A 14,205-nucleotide genomic window follows, 5' to 3' on the forward strand; every position below is an offset into this window, starting at 1 on the left:
AGACCCCATGACATCTTTCCAGGTCTTTGCCAGATCTCAGAGCGTGCCTAAAGGCTGAGTGGGCATCAGCAAGTGAGGAGACCCTCCCAACGCAGCCCCTGAATACTACACAGGGGAGAGGAGTTCTGCTCTCATTCCTGGTGTGAGCAACAACCAGAGGTAGGGAGCTGCCTTTTTGAAACATATAGGTTGAACAACATGTGTAACTTATGCATCTCCTGTTCTGGAGCTGTGGTGATGGGCAGGGATGCTTGTGTGCAAGCACATGAGTATGTACCCAAATTACTTCAAAAGTGCCAAACAGATTTTGCATTTTATTGTAAGATTCCTCCTGGCACTGACAACTTGTATGCCAAATTGCAGCCTGGAGTGACGTTTAATGGCCACATTTATAAACGGTTAAACACGAGGGTTTCTACTGGAAAGACCGACAAAACCCAAACTCTAGCAGCACTTGTGAGCTCTGGCCTGATTATGGCAGTGCTGTATAAATCACAGCTTTCTGCCTGTCACCACTCAAGGCCCCAGTGAGAGTCCAGGACAGGTCAGTGTGTGTGGATAATCGGAAGGAGAGTGACAGCGCACACCTGAGCTCCTGTGGTTTCAATTGCAGCGATTATTAATGTGAGAAAGCCAACATGATGGAAAGTGGCCCAAGTTTCAGTAGAATTTATGGCTTTTAGTGCCGATGTCCCTCAGCCTTGACCAGCTGTTAAACACCTGGAAGTGGAATACCAGAATGTTCTCCTTAAATTTATCTTTCTTGATCCTTATGGGACTAATGACAGACAGTAATAGGTAGTATAATTATAGACAACCACTTGCAGACACTAAGTTTCATGCAGAAACACCACACTTTGCTACCAAAAAGCTTTCCACACAATCTAGTGTCTTAAAGCTATGTTATACCAATAATAGAGTTTTGCTCCTATAGGACTAGCATTTGTAGTTTTGTTTTTATTTCTCTCTTTATTTATGTATTTATTTATAAATTATTAAAGTCTAATGAAAGTGAAAGTAAGTCCTAACTAAACATTTGTTAAAGCATGTGAAAAATGTTACTCACAATGCAGGGTATGCTGAATCTCCTATGGATCACTTAAGACTCTCAGTTTTAAGACACTTCCAGGGATCATCCAAAAGAACGGCACCCAAATGATTACATATACATATGATTTTATGCCACCTAGAACAATAGAACATATTGAGTTGGAAGGGACCTTCAAAGATCATCTAGTCTAAGCCCTCTGCAATGAGCAGGGACATCTCCAACTAGACCAGGCTGCTCAGAGCCCTGCCCAGCCTGGCCTTGAACATTTCCAGAGACGGGGCATCTACCACCTCTCTGGGCAACCTGTGCCAGTGTTTCATCACCATCATAATTAAAAAATTCTTCCTCATGTCTAGCCTGAATCTCCCCTCTTTCGGTTTAAAACCATTACCCCTTGTCCTCTTGCTACAGACCCTACTAAAAAGCCTATCCCTACATTTCTTGTAAGTCCCCTTTAGGTACTGGAAGACTGCTCTAAGGTCTCCCCACAGTTTTCTCTTCTCCCAGCTGAACAATCCCAACTCTTTCAGCCTGTCTTCATAAGAGAAGTGCTCTATTCCTTTTATCATTTTTATGGTCCTCTTCTGGACCTACCTGCTCCAACAGGTCCATGTTTTTCTTACGGTGAGGGCTCCAGAGCTGGATGCAATACTCCAGGTGTGGTCTCACCAGAGTGGAGTAGAAAGGAAGAATCACCACCCTTGACCTTGAAAGGGAGAATCACCACCCTCATGTTTCTTTTGATGTAGTCCAGGATGCAGTTGGCTTTCTGGGCTGCGAACATATGTTGCCGTGTCATGTGCAGCTTTTCAGCCATCAGTACCCCCAAGTCCTTCTTCTCAGGGCTGCTTTTAGTCTGTTCATCCCCCAGCCTGTACTGATACTTGACCTACTGAATCTTATGATGTTCATGTAGTCTCAGTTCTCAAGCTTGTCCGGGTCCCTCTGAATGGCATCCCATCCCTCAGGCATGTCAACTGCACCACTCAGCTTCGTCCCACTGTCTATGTCATTGGTGAAGATATTAAACAGTACTGATCCTAGTACAGACCTCTGCAGGACACCACTCACCACTGATCTCCATCTGGACACTGAGCCAGTGACCACCACCCTCTGGATGTGGCCATCCAACCAATTCCTCATCCACTGAATCGTCTATCCACCAAATCCACATCTGCCAAAGTAGAGAGAAGGATTTTGTGGGACACCATGTCAAAGGCCTTACAGAAGTCTCAATATCCATGGCTTTTCCCTTGTCCACTGATACAGTCACTCCACCATAGAATGCCACTATGTTGGTCAGGCAACATCATTTAATGAAATTCAGACTTACAGTAATGAAAGACACAAGCAAACTAAAATATAAAAAAGTAATCCCCTCTTTTGTTTTTCTCCCAGTCACGGCATTGATCACCAACAGATGACTATAACATTCAAACAAATTCAAAATGATTCAGCTAAACTTGTAGTCGGATCTTAGAGAAGAAAATCTGATTGTCCTCTCATCAAATGAAAGATTTTCCTTGACTTCAATGGGACAACAATCTCTTTCTAAATTATTTCCCATTAACAAAACTCCTTTTTCTAGTTTACATACTCTAGTTAGTGCAAGGATGAATGTGTTGCGTGGATTTGGTGAAATACAGATAAACAGCCTGAATGAAGGTGAGGGGCCAAAGAGTTTTGTCATATGTAGCATAGCAAGAAAATGCTTCTAAAGAGAGGCACCTTTTTGGCTCAACAGCATAAAACTTCACTAATCTCCAGAAAAGTAATAGAAGGATCTTTGTGAGAGCAGAACTATACGATGAGTAAAATACACAACAGACACAGAACTGTCCTCGCTCCCCAATATGCCTCCTCTTGATATGTGACGTACCCATGTAATAACAGTAGTGTATCCAACCTTTCCATGCTATATCATTGTTCTTGAATGAGAATCATGCTTTCTCTTTCTCTTCCCCCCCTTGATATCCTATACCATCTCCAAATGTGCTTGCAATTAATTCTCCATGTTTGGCAAAACCAGAAGATTTTTAAATGTACTTAGTACAAATGCAGAAAAAAAATGTTTTGTATATATTTTAAGGGATTTCTAGTTGTTTGTTAAAGCCTTTTCATGCTTTGTCTGAGATCTTGAAATAATTTATTTGATAAAATGATGGCAATGACTTACAGCTTCTCTAATAGAGTTGTTTTCATTTATGTTGTATGCAGAAACAGCTCTGTTAATAAAAACCATATATAAATAAAGTAGCTCCAGAAAGGAATGTTGATTTGTATAAGAAAACCCTGAACAATTAGGAACTAATGTCTGTAAAATATTCTGTTGCCACAAGACACACACAAACTGATTGAAGACAGACACTTCTGTGAGAGTTTTGTTGAGGCCAGCTTTATAAATAGATGCTCAATAATAGTAGGCCAGATGTTCAAAATAAATTGTCAAGCAAGGTTTCTTGTAACTGAGCTGAGGAAAGCCATCAAAGCAATTGTTTCACAACTTCAGATCACATTCTGAGCCTGTTAGCCTATTATCAAATGATGATCTTAGAGATGATGAAGTGCTCTCTCCTGTCAGAAGAGCCAATGTCACTTTTGGAAGAGTGACTGACATAAAAAATTGAACTAGTTTCTTTATGCAGCTGAATGTAGGCAGGGCATTTTGAACCAAATCATAGTGCTTCTTTAGAGATATGACTCTTGCAAGGCTTATTGCTGTTATTGGTGAGCTGACATCTTGCATATGCTCTGCATAACACTCTGGTCGGCACATACGATATTAGGTCCACCACCTTACTTGTGTAAGTATATGTTGGGGGGTTGCAATTTTGATTTTTTTCTTCCATAAATACAGACATCTGAAAGTCAAGTGCCTAGTCTAAACATCAGGTTCCTAGTGTAGTCATTGGAGAAACAGCTGTCTCCAAAGTGTCACTTGTCTTCTCCTAAGTTAGCTATGAGTCACTTTGTGATGATGGTTGTCACTCTGCATTGGCTATAGAAAGTAGTGATACCTTCTGTGACAGAACTGAGACATAATCCCAAAAGACAAAACTCTGAAGTACAACTGCTAATATTGTTTCCTTTAAGGAACATTACAAAAGCACTATAGTGAATTTGTATCTGCAAAGTGAAGAGTACACATTTTTTAAACAGGCAGAATTCAAGATGTGCTTGGTAAAACTGAATTAAAACAAACTGATTTGGAACCAACAGTCTCTGTCCTGCCCCTTGTTCCTTGCATGCCAAGTTTTTTTCCTCCAAAGTTTCTCTTAATCCAGCAATTTTTATGTGATTTTCCAAGTTACAACAAATTCTAGAAAAATTTCTATGTGTCCTTTGGAAAAGTCTCTTCCTTTGCACCACCTTTGAAATCTGCCTGTGTATTAGTTCCCTGATCTTTGGAACAGTTTCCCAGTCTGGGTTCTTTTTGTCAGTCTCATGTCATATTTCAAAATCTTCCTGTTTGGGCAGTATTTAGTTGCTCTATGGAAAGGAGAAGTCTCCTTCTTGCTCCAGAGGTTACACTTAACCCAGAGTGAAGGAGCCAAGAAAGGTAAATCAGCAGCCTTCTTCCCTGGTATCCTACTTTTCCATCTAACATATACGTACCAAGAGTTAGGTGAAACAAAAAGTCACATTCATTTGCATAAGCAGAAAAATAATACTGCAACTCTGGATTTGTATGCTGAACTAAACAACAAGTTTTCCATGGGAAAACTATATTGTTTGTCTGCATGTCTGGTATTTTTCTTCCAATCTGGTAACAAATGCCACAGGCTAACTCTGCAGGATACAGGGGAAAGTATTTCATTTATTTGCTTTAAATCAGCTATCTGGCAATTTCATTTCATGCTCTTTGAAAATAATAGGAATATAGTGGGAAATACTGAATAAACATTCTTCATTCATCATCACCATATTACTTGTAATTTTATGTATCTCAGTCATATCCCTGTTGCCTTTTGCCCAAACAAGGTCATTGTGGTCTGCAAAATCAAAGACATGAGAAGAAGAGAAAAGAATTAGAACAAGTCCCAGAATTTCACTTATTTCTAAAAGGCAATCACACAGTAAACCAGGGGCAAAATTCTCACTGAACATTACCCATAGTTATAGAAGTCTGAGGACATAATGTTTTCTCCAAGTGGCTTAGATCTTAATTTTAAAAATTCCTCCAAAGGAAGACAAGAAAAATTTTAACATACCACTGCTAGTAATAGATAAAGAAATAGATAAGTAAATAAATGTGTGCCATATACTGCAACTGACTAAATGCCATTGTTCTTTTCCAGCATTATCATTGCTGCCATATGTTTAGAGTCACTGGGACTGCAACAGTGTGAATACTAGCCACACAAGCCATCAATTAACTGTTTCTGAATGCCTCCATATTCTTGCTATACATCACTGTGGCTCCTCTAACCTTTGCAAGATGTTTTCTTCAGTCTTTTTTTTTTCTTTGAACAGCATTTTGATGCTGTTGATAACTTGAAGTCTAACCATTATAGTGGCATCACAAGAGCATAATCATGGCCTTGAACTCTATTGCATTAGGCTCTGCACAGATCCAGGACGTATGGATACAGAATTGCTCCCAACCACATGTAATTTTAAAAACAAGAAAGAATATTTTAAAAAATTAAAAAGTGGGATTCTTCTCAACAGTTTCAGATATCTCAGCTGCAGATATCATCTGAGCTAGTCACCCCCAGCTTCTTTTACAGCCAGTGAAGGGAAAACAGGCACTTTGAGATACTGACACATCAGATCTGATCTGGCAATACCTTGTTTCTTTCTATCCACTAAAGAGTAAGTCAAAATGAGCTCCCTCACATACACCTGTATCTAAAGATGTCTGCATCTGGTCAGATATAACCCATACAAACAGGCATGCTGATCAGTGTGATGAGGATGGTCTCAGCATGGTGCTACTCAAGTAGGTTTTACAGAAAAAAAACCAACTAACCAAATAAACAAACACCCCCCCCCCAAACAACAACACCACAACAACAGAAAAAACAAATAAACAAAACAAAGCAAAAAACCAAGGTAGCTTAAAATGGTTCTGTGTGTTCTTCTGGGAGCTCTTCATTAGCGTGAGAAGTCAGTAATATAAGAGATATAAGATGATGGGATCCATACCAAGAGTCTCTGGTATCAGGGTGGGTAGGAAATACATCTTAGAGAAGTTAGAAAGAAAGACTCCAAGGTATGGCATGGAGTGGAGAACTAGAGAGATCTCAATGAAAGATCACATCCAGTTAGGAGCAGCATGACAATATTGTGACAATGAAAAGCAGTCGTGAGGCTGTAAAAAGGTAGAGAAACAAGCTTATGAGGAAGAGGGTTTAAGAGTTTTGTTTTCACTGAGTTCAGCTTGGCCTGGTTGTTGGATTTTAAGAAACACAGAAAGGTTTTCACTTGGATATAAAGAAATATGTTTGGAGTAAAGATATGTATGAAAGACATATCTTTTTGATGCAGACACGCTGGCTGGTCTTGTGTTCACGGATAAGACATAGCAGAAAGTGAGAAGAATCAAATAAAACCCCAAAAATACAGCCTTATTGAGTACAACTTTTTTTTTCCCCCAGTAATCAGGGAGGAGAACGAGAAAATCCTCCAGAAGACTATCTAAACAAGAAATTAGGGAGGCAGGAAGAAAGTGGCAAGAAAAAAAAAACTTACTGAAGCAAAAGAAACATGAGTTTTTCAAAAGTATGTGCTCGTTTGTGTGCAAGTCCAAGGCAGGCAGTCTGGCAGGGGGAAGAAGGGAAACTTCATACCCCAGCTGGAGCTTGGAGAGGGACGGAGGGAGAATGTGCAGGGGCTGGAGGGGCAGACTGGTGTGAGCTAAATAAGAGGAAACCTGCTTGTTTGGTGATAGAAAAAGAGCCAGAGTATACTGAGAAGCTAACGAGAATAAGGAAAGGAATGAGATGAGATGGAACAACTGGAGAAGTAAGAGGAAAAAGCCTTCAGCAACTGCCTGCACTATGACAGGCGAGGGGAAAAGGAAAGGAAGGTCAGGGTATATTTTGTATTTATATATTAAATATATACTTTTTCCTTGAGAGAATTGCAGTGTAGGCAGAAAGAAATAAAAGCAGGAATGAGGAGGGGTTAGAAAAGTGAGTGACAGGTGCTGAAAAGGCAGCTGCTATTACAGGTGTAGGCACAGTGGAAATAGTAATTTATCTCTGAGAGTGGCAGAGACAAAAGATTGTCTACAGTAAGATCTAGAACAAAATAAGCAGCAGTGCTTTACTAGCCATTTCTAAAGGTCATCTTGTAATTTTTGCTGTGATACCTTGAGACAGATGAAATGCATTTATAATTTGATGATTCAAAAGGACACTAAAAGGGTGACCCTAATCTGCAGTTCATTGGAGCATCAAAGGAAACATGAGCAAAGTTGTATTATCATTTTTTAAAGTGGCAAAAATATGGTAACAAAACTTCCATTAACTGAATTTTAGTCTAAGCTGGTACTTTGAACTTCCTGATTATAGTGTTTTAGAGGCTCAGGGCTAAAATCTGAGCAGACACACCACTTATTTCTGTGATTGAAGAAAGTATATCCAGTACTTATAAAAACACTTATGTACTTTAATAGCATAAAATGTTGTTAAAAACATTTTCTATTTTAAAAGCTCTTCCAGAAAAATCTTCACATCCTGACATCCCATAAGTGCAGAAATTTCTGGCATTTCACTTCGGTAAAGTGTTAAAGAGCAGAGCTATACAGGTCTGTTTAATGCGTATCTGTAAGGTATTTCACCCTTTGCAATACTGATTAGAGTGGCTAAAACATACTGGGAATTTTTGATGCAATTGACTTTTGTCACTAAGAAAGACAAAGTCAAAACCAAAACTATTTTAAGAGTGTTGGTGTCAGCATAACCATCTTGGGTCCCAGCTGGCAAAAGGCTCTTTGGAAACAGGTTGAGACACTCACTCTGTGAGAAAAGCAGATGTAAGTCCCTCTTCTGTCTGATTTAGAGGGGTAACTAATAGGTGACGAATGGATGCTTTTGGCTGAGTACCCTCCAGCAGTTCCTGAAAGGCTTGGCTGTTTTTATTCAAGTTAGGAACATTTCTTTTCCAAATTTCAAAATGTTCAAAACAGCTTGATAGTAACTAGCTACTAACAGTTAGATCACATACAGAAGGCCCAGGCTTATTTTTTCATTTACAGGTAAGACCCCAAGGATTTGGTTTTTTACCTTCTAAAGATGAAAATATCCTGTTGCCTTTTTGTACAAAACTAGAAGAGTTATATAGATTTCCTAATTAGAAAGAAGACTGAAATGCACATGTAATTAATTCACTCTTAAAAACATGAAAAAGAGAAGTGCAAATCTCACAATCTAAACAAAATCTTCTTCCTTTCAGAAAAATACATTCAGTTTCCATTCTGGTCAGCAACTTTAGACAGCTGGAGCCCACAGCTAAGAAAAATACATTCCTATAATTGTATAAATTAGAGTGAGAATGATTGTAATTGCCCACATTCACTGCCAAGTTGTCTCTACAGGTTTAAATCAGAATATTTTTTTACAGGCTTAAGAGAGCAAATTGTTGCTGTTTAGGAAAACAATAATCATTAAGTTTTGGACATTACACAAGAAAATAAAGTTTTGTTTAAATGACCAAAAGGTTTTTTTGAAGTATAATGTGATTTGACAAGGCAGGCACACAGACCCTAGCAATCATCTGTCATGGGAAAAATATAATTTATGAATAATCTCTAAGCAACATCTGCATTGAACATACCCGCAAGTTACTTAAAAAGCTAAGAATCTAAAGGCTGACATGATATATGCCAGTTACTGATGATTCTTTTAAAATGCTTCTTTCTCACTTAGAATGATTTATTCAGAGGTCTGAGGGTGCTATAGGAAGAAGGAAAGGTGTAATTATTTCTATTTTGCAGCTAAGGAGGAAGTAGAGGAAGGCAGAAGCACTGTGACATGTCCACCTTCCTGGGGAAGGTAGTGTGGGATGTGTGGAGAAAAAACCTGCTCTTGCCTCTCCAGATAACTCTGTCCCCAGAACAGTTGGTTTTTACCAGAGCTGAATAACTGCTGAGTAGTACATTCACAACTCTCCACAAAAAACACAGTTCCTGATTTGATTCAGCTGCATTCCTGCCCTTTTTCTGTTAGTCTTGTTTCAATCTATTTTCTCTGCATATGAATGTTGGTGAAGGCAACTGATATAGAGGGGTACACATATTCATGGAGGAATTGGAGTTTGAAAAAGTGTACTCATCTTCTGTTTATTATTCATGATTCGCTATTCATCATTCACTTTTTTCTCCATTCAAAAGTTTCAGGCATCCAATCAGGAGGGGGGACCAGGATGAATAATGGAAATACACAGTTTACAGATAATACTCAGGCTGTAATTTATACAGGCAAATGATACGATGAACATTTATAAATAACCGAAACATAGTATTTTTGAGGCACAAAAGAAAATCTGCCCTCAAGCAAGAAGGCAGATAAATGAACTTGATTATGCCTTGGGGCTCTAAGCAAGTAATCAGAATAGATAGTAATCTCCTCTGATATAGTCTGACTTATCCCAGGAAGAGAGAAGGCCATTAAGCTATGAAAACCACTCTGTCTTGTGAAGATGTGGGTGTATAATTTTAACAGCCATCTCTGGGGAAAGATGGACCAGTATCCACAACTGGATTAAGGGTAATCAGGTCTTGGATCTAACAAGACCAGCGAAAATTTATTGTCTGCTAAGTGATTCCTGCCAGATTGCTGTTCTAAGGACAGGAGCTTTATATCACATCCTACTGTCTTGAAAATCAAGGGGATTACTTTCTGTGGTATGTACTCCACTCCTAGCTGTCCAAGAAAGAGCCACTCCTCAGCTTCCCAGCTGCTATGTTTGCTCTGAGATGTTCAAGATTGCACCATTTATTCAGGGGCTCACTACTTTTGGTGAACAGTGGATTCTTAAATCTTTTTCCCATACTGTAGAAACAGGATGGCCTGGTAGAAACACTGAGGAAACCCATCGAAAAGACAGAAAGGTGCAGTGTCTTTAGCAACAACTTGCTGGTTAAGGCAGAGACTTTACTCCTTCGGTTGTGAACAAAGCGTGATGAGGATGGAGAGTCTCTTCTGGGATGCTGTGGATGTGATCCAGCTCAGTGTCCCATCCTGGCTGCTCTCCCATCCTATGTATTATTAACATGCATGACTTGAACTGTTATACAGCCACTAACTATTTGTTACTTCTGTAGCACAATGTTCAGGTCACCATCAAGACACTTTAAGAAATCCTACCAGCTTTTTGACTCACTTTAACAGAAAAGAGGTAGGTAACCTGAAGGGTATATATAAGCATTGTTGGACCATGAAACTTGCAGTCCAACATATTAGTGTCAACAATAGCTAATTTCATAGCACTTAGGATGGGAAAGAACTGTTGCCCAAGTGACTAACAAGAAGGGAAAAGTGAGGAAGAGTGGAAGAAAGCAGGATAGAGGCAAGAGGGAACCAAACCTCAGCCTGAGATCAGCAGAGTGTGCTGGGAAGAGGAAGGTGTCTTCCCAGTGTGTCCCACACAGCCGTGCCACAGCGGATCATGCTGTGACCAGGCTTGCAGGGAGCCATGGCATTGCAGCAGGGTGAGACCACTGGCAGACTTGATGTGCTTTAAGCCCTCGATCCCACGTTGAAACTTGCTACAGGGTCAGTAAGGAGGGAGAAAAGCAAGCAAAGGAAAGAAAATGGGTGTGGATAGAGGTAGGAGATAGGAGGTTGAAGTTTGGTTTATGGCTGGTGAGAGTGAGGAGATGTTCAGACAAAGCATCAGCAGAAAGAGAAGGAAACCCAAATCCAGTGAGAGAAAGTGGAGGTGTATATCTGCAAGCCTTAGGAGCTGGGAGGAATCAGAGATGAAAAATTATGGCAGATGGGATGATGCGTACTTGTTTACCACTTTATGGAAGTTGCAAGAAACTTGTGCATCCTAATGTGTGGGTTTCAGCAAATCCCTGGAAAGCTTCCAAGCCTAACTGTCATTATTTAATCCTGGTAGGCATATAAGTACCACACAGCCACTGGCTTGCTCCACGACCAGTGGGATGGGGGAAAGAATCAGAAACACAGAAATCCATAAACTCATGGACTGAGATAGAGTTTAATAATTGAAAAACAAAACAAAACAAACAAAAAAAAAAAAAAAAGGAGAGAGAAAAAGGAAAACAACTAAGAGGAAGAAAACCACCTCAACCCTCCCCAAAAAGTGATGCAGATAAACCCCAGTTACTCACCACCAACTGACTAATGCCCAGCCAGTCCATGAGCAATGGCAGCCCTGAACAACATGCCTCCTCCACCCAGTTTCACTACTGAGCATGGTATGGAATATCTCTTCGGTCAGCTGAGGACAGCTGTCCCAGCTGGGTCCCCCCCCAGCTTCTTGCCCACCCCCAGCCCGCTCATTGGTGGGGTGGTGTGAGGAGCAGAAAAGGCCTTGGTGCTGTGTAAGCTCTGCTCAGCCACAGCTAAAACATCCCTGTGGTATCAATGCTGTTTTCAGCACAAATCCATATCACAGTCCAATACCACCTCCTATGAAGAAATTTAACTCTATCCCAGCCAAAACCAGAACAGTAACTCAAGCTGGTGTTTTGTCTGTATGTTTTTTAAGACCTGCAGTGAGGTGAATTTTGGTCTATGTTTACAGTTCCTTCCACTTGGGAGATTTCCATTATATCTACCCAAGGAAACGAATAATGATTTAATCACAGGAAATTTCCAAGTGAGAAAGGTTGGGGTGAGGAAGGGCTGATGTTAGACTCAGACTGAGGAATAAGGTTACTGCACAGCAGCCAGGGCTGTTTGTTTGCTCTAGCTGGCAAAGCTAATTCAAGAATCATGCTTAAAACCACTGCCTGGCATTTTTTTATATTTTCTTTTTTTTTTTTTTTTTTAATTCTTTGAGGTTGGTCAGCCAATCAGCTGGCAACCTTCTATGGGAGGTTAATTAGAGGAGACTACAAAGGAACACTACCCAGGCACATGCACACGCTGCCTGGTAGGAAGCTAACAGATGTATAAGAAGCTTGGAAACCTCTGTTTTTCTAACTGGGGAATCTTTTTCTCCACAGGACCCAAGTTCAGGAAGAGGTCAGATCCTTGTTTCCTCCCAGTGAGGATCAAAGTCTGCTGAGTAACATTTAGACTGGGAATCAGAGCCTTGGCTTGTGGCAATAGAAACTGGAGAGATTTTGCAGCTCTCCTCAGTGCAATGTTATTGATTTCCAGAGTAAGAAATTATTGCTCCTATGGTTTAAACTTTATTCTGTTCTCTGATGTTTGAAATTAGTTTGTCTTTTAAGCTATGCTAGCACTTGACATGTAATATAAGATGGTTTTGGTGTTGCTAGCCAGCAAATGTTTGACCTCAGCAGAGAATGTCAATTTGAAGCACAAAGCTTTTCAGTCCTTGCATTTCTTTTGGCTGTGCCAGGTATGCAAAGGGCTTCAAATCCAGCTGAGTCATAAATTGGAAAAAGACTGGAAAAGAGCCAGTGTCAGTCTTCTGCCTGAAATTTTAGGTGGGCTTTGGATCAGACAGTTTGCTCAGTCATGGAACTCCAAACAATAGCATGAAATGTGATTTACATGCTGAGTCACAAGCAGACAACTGGTAAGTATAGACCTACATACATTCAGTATTTGCTACTAGTTCCTCCTGATCCCCTTTCCTCTCTCCCTCCATAGTCAGCTAATGCCATTACTCTAACTGAAAATCCATTTTGGGAACAGGAGCACAATTAGGAACTCTTGTTCTGACATTCATTTGCCTCAGTAGATCTTGCTGACTTCCTAAAACAAAACTTTCCTTTGGTGTGTTAATTCATGTATGCAGAGAGTGAAAAAGAACAGGCTTTTAGGAACAGGAGGTGTCATGAACCTGCGGTAACTGTGCTATCAATTCAGGTAAGCACTGAAACCCAGCTCTAGCTCCAAGGATGTCCATGTCCTGCTTTCTTCTGCTTGCTAACAATGTGCTCAGGCATGAGGAGGGAAACTTGCACCTCCACACTGGGTACCGCAGTCAGTCTAAATAACCAAGAAACAATACATGAGACAGACTCCTGAGGCAATGAAGGAACCTTCTACTCATTCAGTTCTAAGAAGATCAAGATTGCATTGATTTATTTACACTCACTAGTGACTCAAGTTAATTAAAGGAGATCTCCTGCAAATTCCTCATGAGATACATCAGTGGCTTTTGGTACTCCATGTTATTTTTACAGGAAATAATGACTTGCATATGCAGTTATTTCCCACAATACATGTCCTCACTGCAGTCTGTCACATTAGGCGCTAGTTCTTATGGCACTGAAGTCCATTATGGTGCCCCTGATTTTTTTTGTCTCTATGCAACTCCTTTAGTATTTTTGTTTCTTATTAAAAAGAGAAGCTAAGTGAAACCTTGACTAGATTTAAACAAGTGCCTTTGAAGTTACCCCAACACTTTTCCTTTAATCTCTTTGCAGGACCAGCTTAAGATAATACAAACGCACAGGCACACCTGTGCTTGGTTGTGCTCCTGTAACTCCACTGACTCCTCTTGAAGAAACTGGCTGCAGGCTCCTCTGAGTACCCCCATAAGTGGTTGCTGAGAAGTTTTCTCATTTTGTAGAAAGTGTCCACCAGTTTCTGTAGGAGGTGAGGTAACTGTCTCATGAAAGACTTTGCCTCAATGAAATTTTTCATCAAAGAGTCTAACTGAAACTCTTCCATTCGCTGAGTTCAGTGAATGAATGGTGCATGAAGGAGGCGCAGTTTCTTTTAAGCACAGTTTCAGACATTCCTTCCTGCAAGCAGAAACCACCAACTAGAGTGCTGTGGACATCATCACATAACTGTATGCTGATCTGAAACCTGTGGTGTCAGGACCCACAAACTGATATTTTGCCATAAGATCCTACCCTCTGAGAGCGCTCTCACTGGAAGCATAACACTCACCTGAGGAGAGATATTGGTACTTTATGTTCTCTGGAATGGATCCAAACTGAAAGTGAGTGAAAGCGTAAGGACAGATTGGTGAAGGAGATAATGTGGGTTCAAGTTCCCTCCAACAGAGAGGAAATTTGAAAATGATGC

Source organism: Nesoenas mayeri (assembly GCF_963082525.1).
Source record: "Nesoenas mayeri genome assembly, chromosome: 2".
In the NCBI taxonomy this organism is placed as follows: Eukaryota; Metazoa; Chordata; class Aves; order Columbiformes; family Columbidae; genus Nesoenas; species Nesoenas mayeri.